The sequence below is a fragment of the Pongo abelii genome, chromosome 16 (genome assembly GCF_028885655.2).
Source record: "Pongo abelii isolate AG06213 chromosome 16, NHGRI_mPonAbe1-v2.0_pri, whole genome shotgun sequence".
Lineage (NCBI taxonomy): Eukaryota > Metazoa > Chordata > Mammalia > Primates > Hominidae > Pongo > Pongo abelii.
This window is the reverse complement of record NC_072001.2, coordinates 96,312,116-96,318,005: the sequence shown is the minus strand read 5'-3', so window position 1 is coordinate 96,318,005 and position 5,890 is coordinate 96,312,116. Positions and strand designations below refer to the sequence as shown.

At 42.4% G+C, this 5,890-nt stretch overlaps 1 pseudogene across 1 annotated transcript; it reads right to left on the bottom strand.

Annotated features, from left to right (window-relative positions):
- Positions 1-4,741: 4,741 nt before the first annotated feature.
- Positions 4,742-5,314, bottom strand: LOC100434604 (putative uncharacterized protein UNQ9370/PRO34162; annotated as a pseudogene). Its single transcript, XR_008514266.1, has one exon. The product of XR_008514266.1 is annotated as a putative uncharacterized protein UNQ9370/PRO34162 (transcript).
- Between the last annotated feature and the right edge of the window lie 576 nt (positions 5,315-5,890).

Sequence of the window (5,890 nt, the reverse complement as noted above, 5' to 3'; positions counted from 1 at the left end):
TCTCAAAAAAAATTAAAAATAAAAATAAACTTGCGGGTGAGGAAGGCCTCCATGAGAAGCAAAGAACCTCCTTCAGGAGGTGAGGGGCCAGTCATGAGCACATCCTGAGCTAGAGAGTTCCAAGCAGGGGAAAATGAGTAAGTGTCAAACCCCCGGAGGCAAGAACCAGCCTGGCTGAGTTACGGGAAGGTCAGTGAGCCCAGTGATCTCAGCCCAAGGGGGCAGGGGCTTAGCACCCAGAGAAGAGGCCAGCAGCGGGTAAGAGGGTTTCGGTTCGCAGACATGGAAAACCACTGGGGCTTGAGCCGAACAGCATGACCTGAATATGTTGTAACAGGATCATCCTGCCTGCTGGTGTTGTTCCATCAGCACATCAGCAATTAGTTGCTTTGATGGTAGAAAGGGGTGTGTCTGTGAGATATAGATATATATATATATATATGACAAGTGAATTTGATAGGATCTCCAGTTACACTAAACATATAGGTAATCTGAATATGTTCATTCAGTGATTCAGCAGATATGTATTACCTACTACGTGCCAGGCAGTGATCTCAGCCTCTCAGTTTATGTATATATATAAACCTCATTACTTTAGCAAAAGAAGGGCAATATAATAAAATGAAACAAAAAAAATTAAAGCAGGCCAGACATTGCAAAGTGCCTGGAATTTCTCACAAATAGATACTAGATTTCGTGGTATATGTGAGGTACAAATTTTAATGTACCTAAACTTGACCAATAGCATTAATCAGTTTCATTTATTCTGATAGTAACATATCAAAGTATGAAAAACACACACATAAAAATTGCTCTTCCTCATTTTCCGCCAAATTCCCAGAATTCCTTCCTGACCCACTTGAAATATTACCTTTGTGACAACTTCATATTCTCCTGATCCCCACCTTCATTGCCCCCATACCCCCCACAGAAGAGAAATTGCTTTCTCTTCTGTGTTTCTATAGAACTTTCTATAAACCAGTATCATAGAATGGTTCCTAATTTTTTATCTCTGCTGGAATAAGTGCTTATTGTCTTTATATCCTAAGCTCCAAGCACAGGGCAGAAAATATTTTGCCAATGGGACCACACTCTCTCCTCCAATCACAACTTTCTTTCCCACTGAGCCTAGGTGTGAATTCAGTCAGACTGCTTTTCAACACCGTGAAATCAGGAGCTGGAGCTGGCAAGCTAAATGAAGTCAAATTGCCAATCAGACTTACCTTAGTGCCTTGGAGCAAGGTAGGTGGTGCACCTCCAAGTTTTGTTGATTAAATAAGTAAAATGAAAAACTAGGTTTCTGGAAAGAACAATAGTGGATGAATAAAGTAATGCAAATGCCCACACTATAAAAACTAGGACAGGCATATAAATGACCAATTGGCAAATTCAGACACGAAAACAATAGCTCGGGAAATTCACCCAAACGAACTCAACCACAATGATGTAACTGCGTTAGATCAGACATGTTGCTGAAACCAATTAGGCTGATCAACTGCTGTGAGTAACCATCAAATGATAGCTGTTATGTCAATATACGTTGGCAAGAAGTAGCTGTGCTATAATTCTGGCATGCGTGATCTCGCTATGATCATACAGTTTACGAAAAAGTATAAGTAAAAGCATTAACACAGTACTGAAAGGTGCCCTCAACATTTATAATAAATTGGCAACAGCATGTTCTTGGGAAGAGCCCCAGAACACATCAACTTAATGCTGACCCAAAGGCTATTTTTTAATTTATAAAGTAATAAAGCAGCTAAAAATGCATTGATACAATTCTCACACTTAGTAAGAACACTAATAAGACTTTTAAAAGTTTGTAAAAGCTCTGAGAGAGGAGTTGTTTTTAAAAAGAAAAAAATGTAACAGAAGCCCAACTTGTTTCTGTTCAGGTCTCCATAGACTGCTCAGTCAATAGGGAGTGACATGTTGCATTGAGTTAGCCCCAAATTCATCTTTCAGAGCATTTAACTGGTGCGACATATTTGAATCATCTCGGAAGCTTTGAAAAACATACTCATGCTCAGGGCCTACCTGAAAAATTCAGTTTCTCTTAATCAAAGAGGACCTGGACATCAGTATTTTAAATAGATCCCCAGATCTGAGAGCTGCAGTTCTAACCTTTACAACTATACTGCAATATCCGTTCAAGACAAGACCCTAGAATGGATATCTGGACAGGAATGTCAAGAGCAAATTTTAATCACCCCAAGGCTGCACTGTCCAATAATGTCGCTACTTTGGCAGTTGAGTCCTTGAAATGTGGCCAGTGCCCTTGACAAACAGAATTTTTATTTTATTGTAATAAATTTAAATTAAAAAACTGATACTCAATTTAATTCTTAGAAAACCAGTCGGGTGCAGTGGCTCATGCTTGTAATCCCACCACTTTGGGAGGACAAAGCAGGTGGATCACTGAGGTCAGGGGTTTGAGACCAGCCTGGCCAACATGGTGAAACCCAGTTTCTACTAAAAATATGAAAACTAGCCGGGCGTGGTGGCGCACCCCTGTAATCCCAGTTACTTGGGAGGCTGAGGCAGGAGAATCACTTGAACCTGGGTGGCAGAGGTTGCAGTGAGCAGAGATCGTGCCACTGCACTCCAGCCTGGGCAACAGAGCAAGACTCCATCTCGGAAAAACAAACAAACAAACAAAAAAACCTTTAAGTATATTTGCAACAACTTGGGTATATAAATCTACTTTTCAACCATAAATTTTGTGAACTCTAAATACAGATCAAGTATTTCTGGTAAAAATTCCATGTCTGAATTGAGATGTGCTGTAAGTATAAATCACAGACTGGATTTCAAAGACTTTCTACCAAAAAGAAATGTAAATATCTCCTTAATAATTTTTATATTGATTCTATGTTGAAAAGGTAATATTTTTGATATAGTGAATTAAATGAAATTATGTTGTCAAAATCCATTTCACCTATTCCGATCACTTTCTAAATGTAGCTATTAGGAAATTTTTAAATATGTGGCATTATATTTCTATTGGTCAGTACTCTAAGAGATTTGGGCATCAAAAAGAGCACTGAAGAAAAATGTTTTGAAAAGCAAATAGCCAGCTCCTAATTCCAATTTTGCATTCATCAGGAATTTTCTTGAGTCAGTGAATACTTACCTGCGTTAGATCATGTGCTAACATTGAACTAGATGTTTCATAGCAGAAATGGTCAAAGAGGATATTATGCCCACCTGCAAAAAATCAAACCTTAGTAGAAGCCACAAACTCAGATACCATGTGCTTTCAAATTCATTCATTCTTTTTTTTTTTTTTTTTTTTGATACAGGGTCTCGCTCCATCACCCAGGCTGGAGTGCAGTGGCACAATCATAATTCACTGCAGCCTCAACCTCCCGGACTCAAGCAGTCCTCCTACCTCAGCCTCCCTAGTAGCTGGGACTATATGCATGTGCCACCATGCCTGGCTAATTTTTTTATTTTTTATTTTTTATTTTTGTAGAGACAGGGTCTCACTATGTTGCCAAGGCTGGTTTTGAACTCTTGGATGCAATTACAGCTACTGCACCCAGCCTCAGATGCCTCAGATTAATTTTTTTTTGGGGGGGATGGAGTCTTTCTCTGTCGCCCAGGCTGGAGTGCAGTGGTTGTGATCTTGGCTCACTGCAACCTCCACCTCCCGGGTTCAAGTGATTCTCCTGCCTCAGCCTCCTGAGTAGCTGGGATTACAGGCACACACCACCATGCCTGGTTTTGTTTTGTTTTGTTTTGTTTTGATACGAAGTCTCACTCTAGTCCCCCAGGCTGGAGTGCAATGGCGCAATCTCGGCTCACTGCAACCTCTGCCTCCCGGGTTCCAGCGATTGTCCTGCCTCAGCCTCCCGAGTAGCTGGGATTACAGGCGACTGCCATGACACCCAGCTAATTTTTGTATTTTTAGTAGAGATGGGGTTTCACCATGTTGGCCAGGCTGGTCTCGATCTCCTGACCTCAGGTGATCTGCCCACCTCAGCCTCCCAAAGTGCTGGGATTACAGGCGTGAGCCACTGCACCCAGCCAGATTCATTCTTTCATTCAAGGTTCCCAGCAACCCTGTAAGTTATGATCATTATTATTACTATACCCATTGTACAGGTGAGGAAACAGGCTCACAGTAACTGCCCAGGACCACACCACTGGTATGTTGCGACAACAGGACTTGGACCCAGGTCTTCCAAACCCAAATTTTCAACTCTTTCTGCTTCATCACACAGCCTTTCTGAAATATGTTCTGTTAGTTAGAAATTCATTGTCCATGACTTTTTCCCTAAATACAAGCCTCTTCTCTGAACAAACCACAACTCTGCCCAGTTGAACAGTTAAGAGTGTCAGAAAACTCAGCAAACAGCTCCCCTCTCCAACTCTGAAAGCGGCATCTTAGCCAAGAGCCTATGCAGGGCCTGGGCCCTCGGGAAGTGTATGTAATGTGGGGTGGGCCTCCTCTCTGTCTGCCTAGGACTCATGTAAAGTGTAGCCTCTGAGAAATGCTTGGAAGAGCTGCCTTTCTAGGCTGCTGGGACCAGATAGCATCATCATTTGATTCCTAGACTCAAAAATAAACGCAGAGAACAGAAATCTGAACATCTCTGATAAAGCTATTTCAAAACAGAAAATTGAAGGTGACGGGGTGTTGTAACCCATCCATCAGCAGATCTTTACTGAGCACGCATGGGAACCCAGCTCTGGATTAAGCCCTCGGGAGCCTTTATTAATGAAAAGTCCTATTTTCTGTGATGGGATCCATAGAAGCCCAAACCTCAGCACCACCCAATATACCCTGGTAACAAACCTGCACACGTGCCCCCTGAATCTACAATAAAAACGGAATTGTTTTCAAAGTCCCGTTTTCCAAACCCAAACGACTTTTTCAGAGATAGCCTGTGAACAGATTTCAAAGGCAAACTGAGATTGAGGTAAACCGCAGCCTTGGGGCGTGGATTTCGGTACAGACTATGGGAATTCAGGTCCAAGAGGCACTCAGCATGCTTTAGGGTTGTGGTCAGCTTGGGTGTCAGCTCTGGGCTGACAATGTTCAATTGTGAAGCCCCCCTGAGGAGCAGTGGGGAGGTTTGGAAAATGCTGAGCAGTCTGCAGGGCGGCTAGCAGGGAAAAAAAGGTCCCCTCTGCTCTGCCAGGCCCTCTCCTCTTGCTTCCAGCCTTGGGCCAGGCTCACCCAAAGCCAGACCTGAGCTATGGCTAGGGGTGCATGATCCGTGCATGTCCTGTGCATGGCAGGTGAGCGCCTTTTGCAGATCATCAAACTAGGGACCTCTTGGAGCTCTAGAATTTGCATAAAGATCATGACTGTCTTTGTAGCATAAGCTAAGATACCTCTCCTAACATATTGAACCCAGAGGAGTTCCACACAATGTGCGTGTGCAGGTGAGAAGCTATGTACCTTATTTGTGAGTGAGAGTGTGTGTGTGTGTCCACGTTGATGTCCCGGGCCTTAGAGTTTTATATAAGGAAATCCTGGAAGTAAAAATATGTTTCTTTGTGGGAAAGGGGCATGGGCATTCATTTGACACCGAACACTACTTACCAAGCACAGTGACAGGAAGATTTAATGAGATCATTTGTGTGAAAGCACTTGGTAAGAGAAGATCCCTCAAGTATCAAGGATTGTATTATGTTAACATGTTCTAATGATCAAGTGGAAAAAGTAGTAAATTACGGAAAGGAGAAATGAAAGTGTGGGAAAGGAATTCAGAAGCTAGAATGTGAAAGAGACATTTCAGGCAAAAAAATGAGAGAGCCTGTTAAAAAAATAAAATAAAATAAAATAAAAAAAGGCCCCTTCCAGCTGCAGAGACGGTTGGGAGCCATTTCCCTAAAGACACACCACCTGGCTCCCTGCAGCTATTTGTTGCAACCTCAC